Below are 22,951 nucleotides of genomic sequence, written 5' to 3'. Positions count from 1 at the left end.
TGGTTGACTAGACGTTCCAACCTCAACAACTCTTGTTGATCTTTCGGCCTGTTCAACAACTCTTGTTGAACCCTTAGCAATCTCAGTCTCACTAGAGATCTCATATAAAACGAGCTTACTTTGTGGCTTATGATCTCTCATGTGATCTTCTTCCAAGAAGATAGAATTAGAGGAAACAAACATTTTGTTTTCACTCGAATCATAGAAGTATCCTCCTCTCATTTCCTTAGGATAGCCTACAAAGAGGTAGACCTTCGAATGCGGTTCCTACTTCTTTGGGTTAGTCGTTAGCACATGTTTCGGACAGCCCCAAATCCTTAAGTGGCGTAAACTACCTTTACGGCCTATCTATAACTCAAAAGGTGTTTCAGAAACACTTTTCGAGGGAACGTTGTTCAGAATATAACATGCAGTTTGTACTGCATAACCCCAAAATGAGTTTGGAAGATGAGCATAACTCATCATAGACCGAACCATGTCCAACAATGTCCTGTTTCTCGTTCCAGATACACCATTCTGCTGAGGTGTACTTGGGGCCGAGAATTGGGACGCAATCTCATGTTCTATCATATAGTTCTGGAATTGGAGGCCCATATACTCTCCACCACGATCAGATCGTAGTGTTTTTATCTTCTTACCTAAAAAGTTTTCAACTTCAGCCTTATACTCCTTGAACTTGTCAAGGGCTTCAAACTTACGTTGCATTAGGAAGAGATACCCAAACCTTGAATAATCATCTATGAAAGAGATGAAATGTTCATACCCACCTCGAGCTTTAACATTCATTGGACCATAGAGGTCTGAATGTACAAGCTCCAAAACTTCCCTGGCTCTGTAACCTTTTCCAGTATAAGGTCGTTTGGTCATCTTGCTTTCGAGGTAGGATTCACATACAGGCAAGGAGTTTTCTTCTGAACTCTTTAGAAGTCCACTTTTCACCAACTTCTCAATCCTATTGAGGTTGATGTGACCTAACCTTAGATGCCAAAGATGGGTGTTTTCCTTTGGAGAAACTTTTGGTCTTTTAGCTGTTGTTTCCGTACTAAACATTTCAATGTTAAACAAGGATTTTATGACTAATGGCCTTAGTACATATAAGTTATTTTCCATTGAACCATACCCAATCTCCATTCCATTCTTGAAAATAAACATTTTATTCTCATAAAATGAGACGGTGTAGCCTTGTTCAATGAGACAAGAAACCGAGATTAAGTTCCTCGTAATATGAGGAACTACAAAAACATTATCCAGTAACAGATAACGTTTCTTGTCAACAAATAACTTCAGCCTGCCTATAGCAACAGCTGAAACAACCTCACCAGTACCTACTCGAAGAGTCATCTCTTCTTGTGGCAACGTTTGTCAGAAACTGAATCCTTGGTAAGAGGAATTGACATGATTGGTAGCACCTGAATCAAGGATACAGGCAGAATCATCATTCTCTACCAGACATGTCTCCAAGACCAATAAATCATATTTACTATCTTGTCTCCTCTTTTGGAGAGTAGTGGGATGGAGGTCGTTTGCCACGAAATTCTTTTCACACGATTCTTTCCACTGTAAATAATCGGTCATTTTTAAAAGCTTTAAACGGAAATACAAACGAGTTGCTGAAAATAAAAACACATTGACCTACGTTAGGTTTGAAACAAATACCCGTTGTAAAACAAAACAACATCCAATAAGATTTTAGCAAAACTAACATGAACCCCGTGTGACATCGAGTTTCGCAATGATGCATCAAAGGTTTAGGACAAAAGCTGCCGAAGGGAGGTCAATTATCCCTCCTCTGAATTGAGAAGTTCTCAACCAGTCATTAATACCAGAACAACTCTTGTTCCTATAATGACAAGCCATCATTAATTTGGCCAAGAGATCATTAACTTACTTAACAATCTCCCGTAAGTGTGACCCACCATTTTAATCCCTAGAGGTCCGTCCCAAAAGGCCAATTCAAAGGGAAAAAAATCCGATTGGGGCAAAACCTAAAGCGACCCTATCAATTTCTAGAGTTCACCTTGATATTGACCAACTGCAAAAACCCATCCGAATGGGGACACTTCCAAGGTGACACGAGGGTGTACAGAATGATCTCACGATGTGAACCAATGATAGAGACCATAGGACGTGTTGACACACACCCTTCACCCACTTACTATAAATACTCTCTTCGTCCACCTTGATATTGACTCATGCAAACACCATCCGAAGGGGGATGCATCCTGGGCATCTCGAGGCCAAGCATGAATCTCACGGTGTGAACATACAGGGAGAAACGTGAGTGGAATCATAGACATATCTGATATGCCTCTTCCTCCAACTGAGTACTTTATAACCTAGGGTTTAGTTTACTTAGAAAAAACACGGCTAAGGATTTTAACTAAGTGACTTTTAGGTTTTCCCAAGAGTAACATTTACCTTGGATAGTTAAACAACTTTTGATCATCATCCATTAAACTCTTTAACAGAATCTTTGACCAAATCGTTGCATGCTTGTTGAAAATCTATCTAATTCACCTTTCCAGGTAGGTTCCCAGGTAGGGATGTTACGTTTCCATCAACTTAAGAACCCCAGCCTAGCCAGAACCCGCCTTAGACAAAAGGTCCCTTATAGATAGGTTACAACAAATTTAATCTTTTAATCAACCATTTTAATCCTATTAAACTGAGTTAAAAGATTAATCTAGGTTACTAAACTCTTTAGAACCATTTGAACTTAGGTTTATCTCAATCCAATTTTAAAACCCTTTTAAAAAACTTAAGTTCATCCTAAGTCCACATGCAACTCTGAATTATTGATTTTAGGTTGAATTTCCTTTATAACACTTATAAATGGAAACAACCACAATGCTAAGCTAACACATGCAAGGCATTCATAATGATTATAAATGGCCTAAGTGTCATGCTCAATGCATTGTCCATTCATTGCTACTTCTTTTATATAACATTTATACAAAACCGCAATGAAACAAGCAAAACATGCTTCCATTCACCCTTAGACTATAACATTTATAATAAAAGGATGATGCATGATAATGCTCACTGCATGCAAAATATAACTCTTATATTTCATGATGCATGCGCATGCTTTCAAGTAATTTCTTCATGCAATATTATAACACTTATAATACATGATGCATGAATAATTGCACAAACTAAGGTGGGTTTTAACTATATGACAAAAACTTTGGCATAAAAGCATCATACATCACATGTATAAGCAATAAGAGTTGATGAACGGGGTAAAATTACCTTAAAACACAAAAGAGAAAGCTAACTATTACAAAGTCAAGAAGTCTCCGGTTCAAACAGGTGAACCGGGTCTTGAACCGCTCGGCAAAGCATCACTTCTCCAACCATCCATCATGTACTAAGAAACTCCGATCGTCTACACGATAAAACAAACCCTTCATTCTATCGCTTACCAGCGCTCCAGAGTTAAACGATCATTTAGCATTTACAATACGGTCGTCTAGAAAAATCCAAACGATCGTTTAGTTATTACTACACGATCGTGTACCTTTACTAAGCGATGAAGCCTGAAGTACACAATCTCTTAGCACGCTCCGCACAGCACCCGCCTTCCACGATCGTCTAAGCGACTACGATGCCGCGAAGCACCATCGCCTAAGCGATCGCTTAGCTAGTGTCTCCGTATCGCATACGCGTGATCACATAGGTAGTAACTAAGCGATTGATGACTTAAAAATTAATCTTTAAGCATGTGGACAAATATGAATGTGAACAAGTCCATGTCCCCAGCAACGGTGCCATAAACTTAATGACTTAGGATTAATGCGTATATGTGTAATATGCATGCATGATGATGTGCTACAAGCTCATGTTGCCATAAACTTGTAACGCAAAATGTAATCTTTTGTTGTGTTATTGCTCGTGCACATTTTATGCTGTACTACTTCTAGATATATGCGTTGTTAACAATATGCTTGTAGTATGCTATGGAGTAATGCATTGTCACAAGTTTCTTTTCGTTGAAACCAAATATAATTCCAATGAAAGTTTCTCAGAGTAATCTGAGGTCGAACACAGGGATTATTGTCGTTAATGTGTTACATTTGGGATATATGCGACCGGTTTTTACAATTAATAAAGATTATGTGTTTGTACAGGAAAGTAAATTACGATAAAGTAAAATTGTGCAGATAAACTAAAGTTGCGTTAATAAAATAAATTGCGATGAAAATAAACCTAAGCTAATGTGATGCAAGATACAAGATACATGATATACGTGATACTGAGTTTGAGACTAACTGTGAAGTTTATACAAAGGATCGTGGTATGCGATGGCAAGTCTTTATGGATGAATCAGAAGAGGAAAGAATAATTAGTACAAACGTCGCAAGTTTGTTAATTGCGTTAAAGATGTAACTAAGGTTCCGCTTTCCCTTGGTGTACACCTCTCGGTGATCGGCCGCGTTCCCATATCTCTATGGTGAAACAAGGATGAATGTGGTGAACACAAGGTTGCTTCCATCTCTAGAAGTACTTCTTGCTTTAGTTAACGCATTCTTCCAACCCTCTCTCGATAGGCAGAATGGCATCTTCACTTCTGCTCTCACAGGTGAAGATGCCGTCTAGCATACCTTGACTAAACTTAATTATTTCCTTAACCCAATTAATTTACTTGTTTAATTCTTACTAATTACCCATGGGATTAAGAAAACATCATGGAAAAGATGAATTATGGGTGAACGAAAACAGATAGAGAAATGATAATGGAAATGATCATAACATTCAATACTAAGATTAAGCGTCTGATACATGGTATGAATGATAGACTAAGAAGATGAATACAAGTGAAGATGAAGTGATAGAAAAAAATTCAGAAGAGTGTCAACATCCTGACACAGACCTGGACGGTGGTTTTGCTTACCCGCGTGTGGAATGGATGAACAGAAGAGCTTCCCTCTCAGGCTTGCTCGTTTGGTAGAGGTGACCTTCGTACAGAGCTTCGACGGTAGGGATCAGAAGGATTCTTTGCTGGGAGACTCACCTCTCGGCCTTGTCTCTTAATTCTTCCCGGATCTACTCTGATTAGTCGCTCAACCAGTCTCTCTCTTAGATCAGTATATACACTTTTCTCCATATTCAAGCAACCTTTTTAAGTCGAATGGTCGGAGCTATTTATAGGCTAAGCTTTGACTCTTTGCATTGTGGTCCCCACTTTTTTGTTAAGGCAATTCCTGAAATGGTGGAATGAATATTCCTTCTGTTACGCAATCAATCCCGTTCGAAATGCACAACGGTCAGCTGTACACGTGTTAGAATCCTCCGCAATTGCGTTGCTCATTACATCTTCGATCGTTTGCCCGCATGCGGTGTTGTTTTTTATTACCGCATGCGGTTGAGATTGCATTGATCACTTAGCTCTTGACCGATTGTTGCATGCGTCGTCATTGCGTTGATCATCTAGTCATAACTAAATGATGGGCATAATGCGACGTAGATGCGTTGTTCAGTTTATCCTGAGCCATGAACACATGTGGTGACTTGATTTCCTACAAAACAGACTTGAAATATTCTTTTCTACCATCGCCATGGTGTCAGTGAGTGTATTCACGACAATTTATAATTCTCGCATTTCTTAGCCAATTTCTATACAATCGACGCAACTTTCTTTTCTTTTGGCCGCAATATCTAAATAAAACAGTATAAATAACTTGTATTTCTACAAGTTATCAGCGATGAAGCTTGCTAACTACGTGATCGTCTAGCGCGCGCCTTCTACTAAACGACGAGCATCGCATGCTCCCACTACGATCGTTTACCTCCAACGATTACGCGATCGTGAAACCAACGCTACACGATGGTAAACGATTTACCCCATCGCTTAGCATTAGCTAAACGATCGATTAGAAAATACTACACGATCTTCTAGAAAAAATATCTAAACGATTGCTTAGTTAAATCCCAACGATCATTTACCTGAGGCTACACGATCCGACCAACGCTTGGTCTTCCTCTTCGTTCAGAACTGCATCGCCATGCGCCGAAGCTTCATCACGAATGACTCGACGAACTCGAACTTTTCGAATTACAGACTCAATTGCAAAGTTAATTCCGCCTAAAAACACAGAGACCCTTACAATTAACACTTTGTAATACCGAAAGCTCTAACAAAAAGGAAATTTAAACTCGAAATGTTCATCAAATTCATCCACAAATGAAGAAAACGGTTAACCACAAATGCAGAAACCCACCACGACTGAAAAATGCATTCGATTAAGATCTGTAATTTGGAATACTAGAGAACCTGGCTTTGATACCAATTGAAAGAAATCGGAAGCGATATTTCCATGAGCAGCGAAACAAGACTATTCCAAATTATAATCATGAATGAACATATATTCACAATCGTCTTCAATACAAACAGTTATACAAATAATTCCAGAAATTACAGCATGAATAAACTCAAATGCAAGATCAAACACTACGCACACATGAGGATGTGTCTCCATGCTCCATTGCGCAACTCTGATCGAACAACAGCCACCACGAGCGCTCGATCTACACGACCGTAACACAACACGAACATCACATGAACACTTCACGCTCGTCTTCAATGATCTCCTTGATCACGATCTCCTCTGCAACAGCGAAAGGCCTCCACAGCACCACGAACGGTCTCCAAAAAACCTCGATGGTGTTGAGTTGAGTCTGACACCACCAACAACACTACCTTGGTATTCTCGGTGTGAGAATCCAGAGGGTGGGCTCTGTTCGGACTTGGTATGAGGCAGACAAACGGAGGAAGCAACGATCGCGTACACGACCGGGTAAGTGGGAGATGGCGGAGACCTATCGTATAGGTCGATGCCTAATTGTTTAGATAAAGCTATGCGATCATTTAGTCTATCGTTTAGCTCGATCTGTCATGTACAGACTCTACACGATCACTTACCTTGGGCCAGCAATCGTCTAGCAAAGCTATGCGATCGTTTAGTAAATACTGCATGATCATTTAGCTCTACTCTACATGATCGTTCAGCTCGCCCAGCCGTCGTTTAGTAAATCCAAATTTAATTGATGACTTCGTGAGTTTCTTTTTTGCTGGAGAGAAAACTCAAAATCCTTTTCAATCTTTCGTAAAAACTTTTTTTTTTCCAAATAGGAAACCATTTTCCTTTTAAACTCACGGTTACCATGATCCAATAACTACCCACTACTTTGGTTATATAAAAAAAAAAAAGAATTAATTATCCAATAATTAATATTATTATAAACACAAAAGATAACTAACTTATCATACTATATTTATAACCTATAGTTTTAATATTTCATCTCATGAAACATATAAACCATAGTTCTTTTTCTATTCCATGGTACTTAATGTAAATCTCATTTACATCAATCCTCCACTAGATGTATCTCATACATCATACCGATTATATCATATATAATCAAAATACCTATTGTCAATTTGAACATTTCAAATCAACACCAAGAACTGATCCTCAACTGAATCCAAGCTACCAAGGGGACCTCATGGGCTTGTAGTTCGAAGCTCGAATGGTACGTGAATAACTGACTAAACTCTTTAGTCACGGGATCCACCATCCATTAACTATCAGACACTTCACTAAAGATCGACAGTTGAACTCTCTTTACCACAGATATATTATGTGTCCATCTTAACCAATCAGCAGTGCGACAACCCTTTACACATCGTTCGTAAGTACAGCTTGGCCAATAACCGTTATGCCCCTATAGTTACATTTGTCTTCTTAAGTACCACTGATCTCTCTAATGAACATAAATCATAGTCCTACTATTATTGAGTCTTCTCTTCCAAAGATAAACAAGGTGCTTTTTTTATTGGATATGAGTAAATGCCATAATTAAGTAATACTTATTTTATTCATTGAACAATGTGTATCTTTATAAAACAACGAGACTCTGGGAAAATTAGGGCACCAATCCCAACAGAAGTAGGTTCACCTTGTAGGTCAAATCCACCTCAAGTATTGAGGGAACCTTGACGTAGTGGGAGGGTTGCGAACCCACCTATTCATTATATGGGTTTAACTGAAATTCTAGGTATGGTAACTGATGATGAGGTTGAGGATCCATTGGCTTACAAGAAGGCAATGGAGGATGTTGACGGAGATGAATGGATCAAAGCCATGGATCTCAAAATGGAGTCTATGTACTTCATTTCAGTATGGGATCTTGTAGATCAACCTAATGGGGTTAAACCTATAGCTTGCAAATGAATTTACAAGAGGAAACGGGGTGCTAATGGGAAGGTGCAAACTTTCAAGGCTAGACTAATGGCAAACGGTTATACTCAGGTAGAGGGAGTCGACTATGAGGAGACTTTCTCGCATGTTGCCATGCTGAAGTCTTTCCAGATCCTCCTATCCATTGCGTCATATTTGACTATGAGATATGGAAAATGGATGTCAAAACTGCTCTTCTGAATGGCAATCTTGATGAGACCATTTATGTGGTGTAGCCCGAGGGATTCATAATCCAAGGACAAGAGTAAAAGGTTTGCAAGCTTAATCGGTCCATTTATGGACTGAAACAAGCATCTCGATCTTGGAACATAAGGTTTAATACTACGATCAAATCTTATAGCTTTGATCAAAACGTTGATGAGCCTTGTGTATACAAGAAAATCATCAACAGTTTAGTAGATTTCATAGTGTTGTATGTGAAGGAAATCGGACATGAGGATTTCCATGAGCAGCGGAATGATCGTTCCAAATTCCACTCGTATTTGAAAAACAACAATTACAGTACACAAACGAAAACTAATCGGTCATGCACAAAACGAAATTACAACATGCTTTTCAAAAGATCAAGGGATAGAATTATACATACCTTTGAAGACTCATCTTCAAACACCCTCGATCACGAACGCTCGAACAATCAACAAGACTGCAACTCACGAACGCTCGAACTTAGCGCTCTCCAAGATCACGATCAATCAGCAACCACCACACGAACGCTGCAAACTCAACGAATGGCCTCTAGAAACCTTGAACTATGTCGAGTTGAGTACGACACCAACACAATGGCTACCTTGGTATTCTTCGTGTGAGAATCAAGAAGTGTGGGCTCTGTGTGGACTTAGTTAGAGGACGAGACCAGAGGAAGAACAATCATGAAAACGATTGAGCAAGTAGGAGATGACAAGTCTATCGTATAGACAATGCCCAATCGTTTAGAAGAAGCTCCATGATCGATCGTTTAGCTATCGGCCAGCTGAGTGGCTATCGTGTAGTGTCACTCCACGATCATATAGTCTCTTCTTCAGCTATCATTTAGTGAATCTTATTCACTTGACAGCCAACGTGAGTCTTTTTCTGACAATAGAAAATCTCATAAATCTTTAGCAAATCTTACTAAATTTAGGAAAACATTTTTCCTTTTATCTCATGGTTACCATGAAACCACCAATAACCTCCCACTCAATTGGTTATAGAAAAAGAGATAATTATCCAATAATTAATAAAATTATAAATGTACACAATAACCAACTTACCATAGTATATTTATCCTATAGTTTTAATATTTCATCTCATGAAACATATAAACCATAGCTCTTTTTCTATTTCATGGTAATTAATGTAAATCTCATTTACATTAATCCTCCACTTGATGTATCTCATACATCACACCGATCATATCATATATATTCGAATTACCTTTTTTCAATTTGAACATTTCAAATCAACACCAAGAACTGATTCTCAACTTGAATCCATTGAGCTATCAAGGGGACCGTATAGACCTGTAGCTCAAAGCTCCAACGGTACGTGAATAACTGACTAAACTCTTTAGTCACAGGATCCACCATCCGTTAACTGCCAGGCACTCAATTAAAGACCGATAGGTGAACTCTCCTTACTACAGATATATTATATGTCCATATCAACCAATCAACAGTGTGATAACCCTTCACATATCGCTCGTAAGTACAATTGGGCCAATAACCATTATGCCCCTGTAGTTACATCTAACTCCTTAAGTACCACTTATTCCTTTAATGAACATAAGTCATAGTCCTACTATGACTGAGTCCTCTCTTCCATAGAGAAGTTGTGGCCACTATGTTTAGCCCTAGAATCAGCCCTTAAGGGAGCAATCTATCTATTTACCCCTGCTTCGGGAAAGGATGAATCCCATCTTCTGTAACTAAGTTCCCAAATCAGACAAGTCCCCAAAAAGGTAGGCATGTTGAGTTGGCAATCTAGCCACTCTCACCCATACTAATCAAAGGATTACCCTCAAAGGCAAGAGTTCCCAAAACACTCAGTATTGAGGTCATGTCACCTATGGTCGTTTAGGTGAGATGTAAGTTTCCAGTATCAATGGCATTATATACAGAGACGAATCATCTCGTCGTCCAGTCTTATAAACTCTTTGTATAGGACACCCCCACTCGTATGTCTCCACATGAATGGTCAGGATCTACCATTTGTAGTAGTTCACAACACTTCCAAACCTTTATAAAGCGGGTCGTATTCGTAGTGTCACCAGGATCATGAATCCCTCCAAAATCCTTATACTACAAACCTATTTAGGTTATCACTTAAGGCATGATCCACTTATATATCTCTTATACATGATTAAGATTTCATACAATAACCATAGAGCTTTGTTTATTGGATATGAGTAAATGCCAGAGAAAATAACTCTTATTTTATTCATAACAATGTGTACAAATTACAAACTACAAGACTTGGAAGAATTAGGACACCAATCCCAATAGTATGTAGATGATATCTTACTCATTGGGAATGATGTAGGTTTACTAACTATAGTTAAGTATTGGCTAGCGACCCAATTCCAAATGAAATATTTGGGAGTGGCTCAGTTTGTTCTAGGCATTTAGATCTTTCGAGATCAAAAGAATAAAATGCTAGCACTGTCTTAGGCCTCGTATATTAACTAGATGCTTGTCAAATATTCGATGTAGAACTCTAAGAGGGGCCTATTGCCTTTCAAGCACGGAGTTACATTGTCTAAGGAACAGTGTCCTAAGACACCTCAAGAGGTTGACAATATGAGATGAATCCCCTATGCATCTATCGTGGGCAGTTTGATGTATGCGATGTTATGTACTAGACCTGACATCTACTACACAGTGGAGATAGTCAACAGATATTAGTCTAATCCAATATTTGATCACTAGACAGTCGTTAAGAACATCCTCAAGTATCTACAGAGAATAAGGGACTACATACTTACATATGGTTCTAAGGATTTGATCCTTACAAGATACAAGACTCTGATTTTTAGACTGATAGGGATTTTAGGAAATCCACATCAGGATCAATGTTCACTCTTAACGAAGGGGCAGTAGTATGGCAAAGCACCAAGCAAGGGTGCATCGCGCACTGCACCATGGAGGCTGAGTATGTAACGGCTTGTGAAGCTGCTAAGGAGGCCATTTGGCTCAGGAAATTCTTGACTGATCTAGAAGTTGTTCCAGACATGTCAAAGCCCATCACACTTTATTCTGATAATAGTGGTGCTATGGCTAATTTCCGAGAGCCTAGGAGTTATAAGCCCGACAAGCATATAGAGTGGAAGTATCATCTCATCTGAAATATTGTGCATCGAGGGGACGTGATTGTCACGAAGATTGTTTCAGAGCACAATGTTGCTGATCTGTTTACGAAGGCCCTTACGGCTATAGTGTTTGAGGGTCACCTGCAGAGTATGGGTCTATAGAACAGACCACGGCTGGACTAGAGCAAGTGAGAGATCTTGTACTGGGTGTGTTATGCCCTAGTTTATTGTTTTGTGTACTTGTATTTTATTATCTTGTACACTCCACTAGCTTTAGGACAAGTGGGAGATTGTTGGGGTTGATGCTTTAAATCTCGTAGGGTTCTATAGTTTGTAAACATTGTATAAACAAACTCTTATGTGATTAATAATTTTCATTCACTTTGTCTATAAAATATGTGATATTTTAGTTGCATTACCCACAAACTAATAAATTAACATCCAAGGTTATCTTTGTAACTTAAACATGTATGCGGAGACATATGGGTAGATCATGTTTATGTGATAACCTAAATGGTCTGTAGTAGATGGATAAGGCTGGGTACCTTATTCTAGTGACACTACGAGTATGGCCCATTTTGTAAGTGTTACAATTGTTGTAAAGTGTTACAAATGATCTAATTCTGATAATTCATGTATTATACATGCGAGCGGGGATATTCCATACAAAGGAGTTTGTATAAGACCAGACCACGAAATGTTTAGTCTCATTATGTAACACCATTCATAACTGAGACTTACATTTCACCAGGATGACCATAGATAAAATGACCTGAATCCTGAGTGAGTTGTGAACTCTTGCCTATAAGGGCGGTCCATTGATTTGTATGGGTGAGAGTGGCCAGATCGCCGACTCAACAAGCTTATCATTTTGGGGATTCGTCTAATTGGGGAGCTAGAAACACAACTACACAAGATGTAAATTCACTCCTTCACCGAAGTAGGGGTAAGTAGATAAATTGCTTCCTTAAGGGCTGATTCCGGGTCTTCAACAATGTGGCGTGATAACGGGTAGAAATGCATGTTATCATAGTGCTAAGTTCTTAAACAATGTTGGACTATGTTGATGAAATATGTTAACTTGCGTCCATTAAGCATCGTTTTCATAATATTGCGGTTGCATGCGTTCAACGCATTAGAACAGATGATTTTTGTGTTTTTGTGCAGAATATGCTTTAACGCAATGCAAGAATTGCGATCATAGGAAATCACTGGTCGAGTGCAATTTCACCGCAAGACTTTGCGATGATTGTGTTCGCAAACATTCGTCCGAGAAGGATCACCACAACTTGGTCAGCGCAACATGTTGGGTGCATTTGGTGAAAGGCTAATCAATCGCGATGCACCAGAAAGCTGATGACAGTCAAATCTGAATTAAGTTGATAGCCGATAATGGTCACAAAGTACATTCAGCTTTTCGATGACAATTATTCAGTGCATCAGTCAGGAATTAAAACTGTCCCATCTGTACAACCAAGAGAGAGAAGCTGCCTTTCACCATGGATGCTCTATAAATACCAAGGGAATTCTTTAGAGAAGGGGTTGACCAGTTAAGCAGTTAGAGATTTCATACTTCAGTTCGCACGCTTTTGTCCATAGATTTCTTGTATTTTAAGGCGGAAACGAGGGAAGAAGTTGTGCCGGCAGATCATTCCGGTAAGCTTGGGAGACCACCAGAAGCTTCAAGGGCAGAGAGAGGGCCAACGCCTGCGGAAGCAGGAACATCTTTATAACAGAATAGAGATTTCAGTGTAACAGCCTCGGTCAACAAGGAATTACTATCAGGCTCTCTACCTTTAACTTCCATTGTCATTTTGTACTCAACTCATTTATAAAAATGGAATTTTCTTCTCTATATTTGTTCACTCTCTGTTATTCACGCATGAGTAGCTAAATCAGTTGAATGGGTTGAGAAGCATTTAGCTAGCACAACTAGGGAATCTTCATTCTTTGCGATTATCTTGTATTATGTATGCTTCATTCATCTATTAGAGATACTCGGGAGGGTAGTCTAAGGACAGATCTAGACTTGGGAAGGTCAAGTTAAAATCTAGACTCGGGAGAGTCAGATTAGAACACATAATACATGAGATAGGCACTTAGGAACGAGCACTATTTGTTATTAACGCATCGCATGCATCCTAGAGATAAGATATGATTATATGCGGTCACCTTACTTTAATACATTTTGCATCATCGCATAGGATAAGAGTAGAGACGTAGGAATAAGCTCTATGGACACTTTTGCATTCAACATATGCATCCTAGACTTAGAAACATCACATTTCCATTGGAAAATGACTTGTTGTGTATGGTTGTAACATGATCACATAGTCTGATGCATTCCTAAGTAACGCTAGCTAAAGATTTTCTCAACCCGTTCATCGCATACTCATTGCATCTATCACACAACTGTCTTTTTCAAAGCCTCCGCATTTATTTATTTTTCATCAACGAAAACAACAAACCCAACAACTTATTTATTTACTCGGTTACTGTAAGGCTTTCACAAAAATTACCAACGCAATCTGTTTTCACAAGTCCCTGTGTTCGACCCTGAACTTACCAGGAAACTCAGAGAAATTTACACTTGGATTCTGCTGGGGAAACTTGAGTGCACAACACAATTTCATCAACAGATATCATCCACATTTCCACTTCATAAAACCAAGCATTAAGTTTTTGGCGCTATTGCCAGGGACTTCGGCAAAATAGAGTGCTAACGTTAATTTTTTTATTTCTTTGCAGACTCTCAATCTCTGGCAAATTACGACCCAGAGATTGAAAGGACATTCAGAGGAAGATTGAAAGACCGCCAATAGAAACCACAATTCGATAAAGAAGAGATGGCGGAGTAGCCTGGAAATGGAGCACCAAATGATAACAATGTCATGGTGAATCCAATTCTGTTGGCAAACGATTGCAATAGGCCCATTATGGATTATGCATCACCAAACCTCTATCATTTCTCTCCAGGAATCATGAGGCCCACCCTCAATGGAGGCAGATTCAAAATGAAACCATTGATGTTGCAGATGATCCAGACTGCAAGTCAATTCAGAGGAAGGTGTGGCGAGGATCCGCATGCCTACCTCCAAAGTTTTATTGAAATCTACAATACTTATGTGTTCTCGAACATCTCTACTGAAGAAGTTTGACTAACATTGTTCCTATTTTCTCTCTGTGATCAGGCTAGGAAATGGGCAGATTCTCTCAAACCGGGAGAGATCACTTCTTGGGAACAGGTAGTGGAGAAATTTATGAAGAAGTATTTTCCACCTACCGAGAACGCCAGACGAAGGAAACTTATTACAAATTTTGAACAAGACATGGACGAATCGCTCAGCGATGCTTAGGCGAGGTTTAAGAGGTTGTTACAGGACTGTCCACATAATGGGTTGCCAGACTGCCTTCAAATGGAGATTTTCTATCATGGTTTGAACCCGCTTCGCAGACCACTGCCAATGCAGCAGCCGCTGTTGGTCTATTTGATAAAATGTATAATGAGGCGAAGAATATCTTGGATTGCATCTCTAAGAACCATGAATATTGGAGAGAGAGCGACCAGAGATTGATATTGGCTTTTTGGCCCTTAATCTCAAATTAATTAATTTTAATTAATTAATTTATCAATGTTTTGATGATAACAAACTCAATTTTTTAATTACTGAAAATCTTAGTATTTTAATATGTCCATAGCGTAGAGCTCGGAACAACAATTCCAACACCTCTTGAATCACTCAAATCAGAGCTAAAACGAAGACGATATGACCGAAACAAATCTATAGAGAAAATACTGTGGTGGATGACGTGGCATAACTAGACTATTTGCATGTAGACATTTAGCAGTATATTGGTTGAATGGTGGATCATTAAGAGATTAACATATGATGTTTTTTTTTTATTTTTTAGATTGACTTTAAAAAGAATGAATATAAAAAAAATAAATTAAAAGGAAAATAAGTTTAATATTATTTTATATTTGTGTCTAACGGCTAATTTTTTACACATGGTATGTTTTTTATTTTTGGATTGACTTTAAAAAGAATGAATTTAAAAAGAAAATGAATTAAAGGGAAAATGAATTTAATATTATTTTATGTTTGTGTCTAACGGCTAATTTTTACACATGGTATATTTTTTTATTTTTTGGATTAATTTTAAAAAGAAAATGAATTTCAAAAGAGAAGGAATTTAATATTATATTTTGTTTGTATCTAACGACTAGTTTAGTTTAAAATCTCCACTATTGGTTTTTCTTTTCCAAAATCCAATGGTTCAAATTAATTGTGGTTTCTAAAAATTTTTCCATCTCTATATAAACCATTTTTCTCTCCAAATTTTAAACGAACAAATTTTACATTTCATAATCCTCCAAAACTCAAAAGTTCCATTGTTGCTCTCTCTAAGTTCCCAATTTTTTTTCATCTTATTCTTGAGAGAGTGTTATTGTATTGTGAAGATAAATTTGTTGAGTGCTTAAACTTGTAAATCCATTTTAGTGAGAGTTGTATTGTGTTATTCAAAAATTTCAACATTTGTAACAGTTTGATCCTAAACTGTGGAAAGGATCGGGTTTTCTCTTGAACCCATAAAAGGAGCGGTGGTGTAACGGTTGGGCTCTAATCCGTGGAAAGAGTCGGAAAGATTTTATTCAAGCTCCCAAGAGGCACTAGGGGAGTGGAGTAGGTCGAGTTTGACTGAACCACTATAAAAATTATGGTGTCTTTTTCTCTAACTCTTTTCTTTTTATTTTTGCAATTAATTTAAGTAATTTATTATATGTTTTAGTTTGTTCTTATTTATTTGCTAAAATTTGATAGAATTAAATTATCACATTTTTGTCATCTTATTTGTTGCATAAAATTAATTTTTCTTATTCTTTATAAAAAAGTGTATTAATTAGTTTAATTGGGTTAATTTAGAAAAAAAAGTTAATTAAACCCTATTCACCCCCCTCTAGGGTTGCCATATCGATCCAACAATTGGTATCAGAACAGGTTGCTCTTCTTGAAATATTTATTTCTTGATAAACTTAATTGTTTTTGAGCTATGGCAACTTTAGGTTTTATCCCTTTTACCGATAGTCAATCTATTACAAAGTCTCCTTTCTTTAATGGTACTAATTATAGTTATTGGAAAAATAGAATGAGATTTTTCTTGCTTTCTATTGATTATGATTTATGGGATATTGTTGAGAAAGGTTTTAAAATTCCAACAAAAAAATATTGATGGTGTTAGCACTATAAAACCTAAGGAAGAATGGTCAATAAATGAAAAGAAAGCATGTTCTTTAAATGCCAAAGCTATTAATTGCTTATTTTGTGCTTTGAATGAAGTTGAGTATAATAAAGTGTCTATTTGCAAAACCATTAAAGAGATATGGGATAAATTAGAAATTACTCATGAAGGAACTAGTCAAGTAAAAGAAAGAAAGATTGACATGTTAGTTCATCAATATGAAATGTTTAAAACTGATAAAAATGAAGCTATTTCCGATATGTTTATTAGATTTACTAACATTGTCAATGCTTTAGAAGGACTTGGGAAAAAGTACTCAAATCTTGAGAAGATAAAGAAGCTATTGTGGTCTTTGCCTAAACAATGGGAGCCTAAAGTCACCGCCATTCAAGAGGCAAAGGATCTCAAATCTCTCTCCATTGATGAACTCATGGGCTCGTTGTTGACGCATGAGATAAAGATCAAGAAAAACATGGAGGATGAGAAGAAAACGAAAGAAAAGAGTATAGCTTTAAAGACCATCTCTTTAGAAGTTAACTCCCAAGATGAAGATGACCTTGATGAAGATGATCTTGATGAAGATGATGTTGCCTATCTTTCACGTAAGTATAAGAACTTCATCAAGAGAAAGAAGCAATTCAAGAAGCATCTCTCCAACCAAAAAGAGTCAAAAGATGAAAAGAGCAAAAAGGATGAGGTAATATGCTATGAATGCAAGAAGCTAGGTCATATTAGAACCGATTGTCCTTTTCTCAAATCATCTAAGAAATCCAAGAAGAAAGCAATGAAAGCTACTTGGGATGATACGATGAAAGCGAAAGTGGGAGTGATAATGAAAAAGTGGCCAATTTTTGCTTCATGGCTTATAGTGACAAAGAGGATGAACAAAATGATGAGGTAACTCTAGAACCTCTTTCTTATAATGAATTGTTTGAAGCTTTTGAAAATATGCAAAATGATTTAGAAAAACTTAGTTCTAAGTATGTTGTGCTTAAAAAGAAATACAATGTTTTATCTAGTAAAAATAAGTCTTTACTTGAAGAAATTGCTTGCTTAAAAGAGAATGAGCATGATGCTATGCATATTGATGAAATGAATATCTCTTGTGACAAGCATGCTTTTGATTGTGATGAGAAAAATGCCTTGCTTGACAAAGTTAAATTTCTTGAGCATGATAGTTGTGAAAAAGATAATTTGATTAAATTACTCAAAGAAAAGAAAATTAGTACTTTGCAAGAACTTGATAAGGCTAAAGAATCTATTAAAAAGTTGACAATAGGTGCTCAAAGATTAGACAAGATAATTGAAGTAGGAAAGCCTTTTGGTGATAAAAGAGGTTTAGGCTATATTGATGAATGTTCTACTCCTTCAAGTTCTAAAACTATCTTTGTTAAAGCATCTCATAATATGCCTAAGCTTAATATGCCTAAGGTTGTGTCTAAGCATGTTAGATCTAACTTTGTGCCTATATGTCATTATTGTGGTGTTGAAGGCCATATTAGACCTAAGTGTTTTAAATTGAAATATGCTCATACTACTTCTCCAAGAAGAAATTTTTCTCAAATGGCAAAGTTTCACAATGCTCCAAGGAATAATTTCTCCAAGAAAAGTAGAGTGCATAAATTTATTGTAAGAGATAAATTTTTATATAATGTTGTTTGTTTCTCATGTGGCAAGTTTGGACATACAACTTATTCTTTTTACTTGTCTAAATCCAATGCCTTAAAATGTCTATGCAAAAATGAAATGGATTCCCAAGTTTGTCAATGCTAACCATCTAGGACCGAAACAAGTGTGGGTACCAAAGAATCAAACTTGAACATTTGTGTTTGTAGGTTTGTTTGAAAGCCTCTAAGAAAAACAAGTGGTACTTGGATAGTGGTTGCTCGAGGCACATGACGGGAGACCTATCCAAGTTTGTCTCTCTCTCCAAAAAGGATGGAGGTTTTGTAACCTTTGGTGACAACAAGAAAGGTAAAATAATTGGTAAAGGTAGTATAGGTAATGAATCTTCTATTTTAATTGAAAATGTACTTTTGGTTGATGGTTTGAAGCATGATTTACTTAGTATTAGTCAATTGTGTGATAAAGGCTTTTGAGTTATGTTTGATAAAAAGAATTGCATCATTGAAAATGCTAGTGATAGAAAAGTTATATTTGTTGGAAATAGAGATGAAAATGTTTATACTATCGATTTGAATGATTGTCCTATTAATGATAAATGTTTATCGGCTTTGCATAATGATTCTTGGTTATGGCATAGAAGACTAGGACATGCTAGCATGCACTTAATTTCAAATATTTCCAAGAATTCTTTGGTTAGAGATCTTCCCAAATTTAAATTTGAAAAAGACAAAGTTTATGATGCTTGTCAAATGAGTAAGCAAACTAAGTCCTCTTTCAACTATTACACATGAACTTATTTGGCCCTTCTAGAATTGCTTGTTTTGGAGGAAACTATTATGCCTTTGTGATAGTTGATGATTTTTCAAGATTTAGTTGGGTTTTGATGCTAAAACATAAGGATGATGCTTTGAAAAGCTTTTCTAGTTTTGCAAAAAGAGTTCAAAATGAAAAAGGTTTTTTGATTTCTAAAATTAGGAGTGATCATGGAGGAGAATTTGATGCAATGCTTTTGAAACTTTTTGTGAAGAAAATAGTTTTTCTCATAATTTCTCCACTCCAAGAACTCTTCAACAAAACGGTGTAGTTGAAAGGAAAAATCGTATTTTGCAAGAATTTGCTAGATCAATATTGCATGAGTATGGTTTACCTACATACTTTTGGGCGGAAGCCATTAACACCACTTATTATGTTTTAAATAGATTTTTAATTAGACCTTCTTTGGATAAAACTCCTTATAAACTTTGGCATAACAAAATTCCAAATATTGGGTATTTCAAAGTTTTTGGTCGCAAATGTTTTATTTTGAATAACAAAGAAAAACTTGAAAATTTTGATTCTAAGACGGATGTTGGTATTTTCCCTGACTATTCCTCTACTAGTAAAGCTTATAGAGTATTCAATAAAAGAACTTTAGTAATTGAGGAATCTATGCATGTAGTGTTTGATGAATCTTGCAATGTTATTTCTAATTAGCCTATTTATAGTGATGTTTTAGAAGGAAATTTTGGAGATTTACTTGTTAGTGATAAAGGATGATGGTATGTTTTTTAATTTTTGGATTGACATTAAAAAGAATGAATTTAAAAAAGAAAATGAATTAAAAGGAAAATGAATTTAATATTATTTTATGTTTGTGTCTAACGGCTAGTTTTTTACACATGGTATTTTTTTTATTTTTTGGATTAATTTTAAAAAGAAAATGAATTTCAAAAGAAAAGGAATTTAATATTATATTTTGTTTGTATCTAAAGTTTAAAATCTCCACCATTGATTTTTCTTTTCCAAAATCCGATGGTCCAAATTAATTGTGGTTTCTAAAAATTTTTCCATCTCTATATAAACCATCTTCCTCTCCAAATTTTAAACGAACAAATTTTACATTTCATAATCCTCCAAAACTCAAAAGTTCCATTGTTGCTCTCTCTAAGTTCCCAATTTTTTTTCATCTTATTCTTAAGAGAGTGTTATTGTATTGTGAGGATAAATTTGTTGAGTGCTTAAACTTGTAAATCCACTCTAGTGAGAGTTGTATTGTGTTCTTCAAAAATTCCAACATTTGTAACGATTTGATCCTAAACCGTAGAAAGGATCAGGTTTGCTCTTGAACCCGTAAAAGGAGCGGTGGTGTAACGATTGGGCTCTAATCCATGGAAAGAGTCGGAAAGATTTTATTCAAGTTCTCAAGAGGCCCTTGGAGAGTAGAGTAGGTCGAGTTTGACCTAACCACTATAAAAATTACGATGTCTTTTTCTCGAACTCTTTCCTTTTTATTTTTGCAATTAATTTAAGCAATTTATTATATGTATTAGTTTGTTCTTATTTATTTGCTAAAATTTGATAGAATCAAATTATCACATTTTTGTCATCTTATTTGTTGCATAAATTGAATTTTTCTTATTATTTATAAAAAAGTGTATTAATTAGTTTAATTGGGTTAATTTAGAAAAAAAAAAGTTTAATTAAACCCTTTTCATCTCCCCCCCCCCCCCCCTCTAGGATTGCCATATCGATCCAACAATTGAGACTCAAAGACACTGATATAATCAACGGTGCTATTGCTTCACTGCAAAACCAGATGACCGCAATGATGAATTTAATCCAAGGAATTGCGATCAGCAGACCAACACCGCAAACTGGGCAAATCAACGCAATCAGTCAAAATACCGCAAGGTGTGCGACTTGTGGTGATGAGCATGCGATGGAAGATTGCCTGCAAAATCCACAGTCTGTATACTTTATAAAGAATAACCCTTTTTCGAATACCCACAACCCCGGGTGGAGGAACTACCCCAATTTTACTTGGAAGAATCAACAACAAAATTTTCAACCTGTGGCGCAGAAAGAAGGGCCACCAGGATTCTTTCCACGCAACAATGGTCAAACGAGCAATCAAGCAAGTAGCTCACAACAACCACCACAATCCTCTTCTTTAGAGAGCCTATTGAAGCAATACATAGAACTGTGCTTCAAAGTCAGGCGACGTCCATCCGCAATCTCGAATTACAGATGAGCCAGATTGCGAGTGAGCTGAAGGGTAGACTGCAAAGGGCTCTGCCAAGTTCAACTGAACTTCCACGCAACCTGGGGGGATCAGGTAAGGAGCAATGTCAGGTTGTGACATTGCGCAGTGGGAAGACCGTGGAAGGAGAAAAGAAGGAGCTTAGTAGAACAACTTCCATTGCGGCTAAACCTGAGATTGCGGTGACGCAAGAAAATGAAAGAGAAAAAGAAGCAATAGAACCAGAGATTACGTCAACCTTGAAGCCAACTGAAACGAGAATCATGAAAGTTCAGTTACCACCTTTCCCACAGAGACTAAGGAAGAAAAAGAATGAAGAGGTACAGTACCAATGCTTCTTATCTATGTTAAAGCAATTACATGTTAATATTCCTTTCAGTAAAGTGGTTGAGGAATACCTACCTACGTCAAGTTTCTGAAAGATATGGTAACTAAGAAGAGGGGAGCTGGAAAATTTTCCACGGTGGCATTAACGCAAAGTTCAAAATCAATAATTCCACCGAAATGAGCGATCCTGGGAGCTTTACTATTCCTTGCTCCATAGGAGGACTGTACATCGGGCAAGCCCTATGTGACTTGGGAGCCAGCATAAATTTGATGCCTTTGTCAATCTTTAGACAATTGAATGTGAGGCAACTTGTGCCCACAACTGTGACTCTCCAACTGGCCAACAGATCTCTAGTTCATCCAGAAGAAAAAGTGAAGGATGTGCTGATAACTATTGACAAATTTATCCTACCAGCTGACTTCATCATTTTACACTATGAGGACGACAAGGATGTGCCCATCATTTTGGGGCGACCTGTTCTATCAACGGGTCGTGCTCAAATTGATGTGCATAAAGGGAAAATCACTTTGAGTATCAACGGACAAAAGCTCAAGTTTAATATAATTCGTGACATGAAGTTACCGGATGAAGAAGACCTACATGACTCTGATGATGACTAGAATTCAATTGAAGAAGAAAAGTTTGATGAAGAGAATGAAGAAGAGGATGCCAGCGCATCCGTTGCTGCCTGCAATGTGATCACAACAAAAACAAACACGGAAGAAGAGATGATCGCAAAGCAAGAAGTAGAGCCAAGGAAAAAGAAGAACAAAAAACAACGCAACCTTCCCTGGTGAAGCCACCAACACTTGAACTGAAGACCCTACCAACCATCTAAAGTATGCATTTTTGGGACAAATAAAAAACTGCTAGTGATCATTTCCTCTACGCTCAATGAAGATTAGGAGAATGCATTGATGAGCATTCTCAAGAAACATGTGTGAGCAATTGGCTGGACGCTCAACGACATTAGAGGAATTAGCCCTACGTACTGTATGCACCGCATTAGTCTTGAAGATGACCACAAAGCAACAATTGAACATCAACGCAGACTCAACCCTGCGATGAAGGAGGTCGTCAAGAAGAAGATTATCAAATGGCTAGATGCGGGTATTATCTATCCCATAGCAGATAGCACGTGGTTTAGCCCCGTGCAGTGTGTGCCGAAGAAGGGCAGAATGACGGTAGTCCCA

At 37.2% G+C, this 22,951-nt stretch overlaps 1 long non-coding RNA gene across 1 annotated transcript in view; it reads left to right on the top strand.

The window, feature by feature from the left end:
* LOC120090032 (uncharacterized) overlaps positions 1–18,858 on the top strand; it is a 94,023-nt gene extending 75,165 nt beyond the window's left edge. Inside the window, exons 4-5 of the long non-coding RNA XR_016524435.1 lie at positions 17,082–17,682; positions 18,621–18,858. This is a non-coding gene — a long non-coding RNA (uncharacterized LOC120090032). The remainder of the gene's footprint in view (positions 1–17,081; positions 17,683–18,620) is intronic.
* The last annotated feature ends 4,093 nt before the right edge of the window (positions 18,859–22,951 follow it).

This window comes from Benincasa hispida, chromosome 11 (assembly GCF_027475165.1).
Source record: "Benincasa hispida cultivar pf3 chromosome 11, pf3_genome.v1.1, whole genome shotgun sequence".
Lineage (NCBI taxonomy): Eukaryota > Viridiplantae > Streptophyta > Magnoliopsida > Cucurbitales > Cucurbitaceae > Benincasa > Benincasa hispida.
This window is presented reverse-complemented; position numbering and strand designations above follow the sequence as displayed.